At 58.1% G+C, this 1,113-nt stretch overlaps 1 protein-coding gene across 1 annotated transcript in view; it reads right to left on the minus strand.

The window, feature by feature from the left end:
- Nucleotides 1-757, minus strand: part of KAT6B (lysine acetyltransferase 6B) — a 116,746-nt gene extending 115,989 nt beyond the window's left edge. Inside the window, exon 1 of the mRNA XM_026851465.1 lies at nt 605-757. The gene's annotated coding sequence lies outside the window, so the exon portion shown is untranslated. The remainder of the gene's footprint in view (nt 1-604) is intronic.
- Nucleotides 758-1,113: the final 356 nt, after the last annotated feature.

Genomic DNA, 1,113 nt, shown 5'->3' on the forward strand with positions numbered 1-1,113 from the left:
GATGGAAAAGCATGCTCCCAGCACAGCCCTCCCGAGGCGCCTGGCACTGGCAGCCGCTTATCGCGCACACACACATACACACACACCCCGCACCGCGAAGGGAGGGGAGGAGGGGGTGGGAACGGGGACGGCGACAATGACTCCCAGCTCTCCAGCCACATGCAGGTCCCTGCAAGTTTCGCCATGCGAAGCACAGGGACTTCTCTGCCACCCCGTCTGCGAAGGAACAATTGCCGCTTCAGAAAGGCAGGGTGGGAACATGCAACACAAAAACCTCAGCCATCCCCTGCCTCCCTCCGCCACCCCATTCCCCCTCTCCCCACCCCATCCAACCCAGCCATCACCTCCTGCTGCTGCTCCCCCTCCCCTACAAAACGCAGAGCATTGCAATGCATTTACCGAGCACAAGTGTCTGCAAACACGTGCATCAGCCTCCAATGCAAAAGGGAAAAAAAAAAGTACCCAGCCTAGTGACAAGCCCCCTGCACTGGGAGAGGGGAGGGAAAGGAGGTTATTATGGCAAATTGCAGCCTGTCACCCAATGCAAAACAAAACCCATCGCATGCTCCCTATTATCCCCCACATAAACTCCTGGGAATCTAACCTCCGATGCAGGTTTTCCCCCCTTTGCTTGCAATGACCTCCTTTCTCTGCCTGTGTGTGTTTCTGCAGCAGCGGTTCCTGCGGAATGTGCTGCCCCTGAAACGCGATCGCGGCTCCTCTCTCTCTCTCGCTCGCTCCTTCTCTGTCTCTCGCTCGCTCTCTCGCTCGCTCGCTCTCTCTCCTGGCTGCAACCAGAGCCAGGAACACAACAACAACACAACCTCCCCCCACCCCCTTCCCCAAACACATACACACTGAAGAGACCCAGCCAGGAGAGCCAGACGAGCCGGGGAGGGGGTGGAGGGAATCCCCAGCCAGCGGATTGATTGCACCAGTTACCTTCTCTAAGCCCCTTCGCAAGAGGGGAAAAAAGAAGATGAATACAGAGAGAATACCTTGTCTCCCCTCCTCCTCCTCCGCGGGGCTCCTCACTCCAAAACACTAAAAGGTGGACGGGCAGATCAGACACAAGACTTCAGCTCGCGGCGGGGGGGAGGCGGGGGAGGGGAA

Source organism: Athene cunicularia, assembly GCF_003259725.1.
Source record: "Athene cunicularia isolate RWA chromosome 6 unlocalized genomic scaffold, athCun1 chr6_part1, whole genome shotgun sequence".
NCBI classification, from domain to species: Eukaryota; Metazoa; Chordata; class Aves; order Strigiformes; family Strigidae; genus Athene; species Athene cunicularia.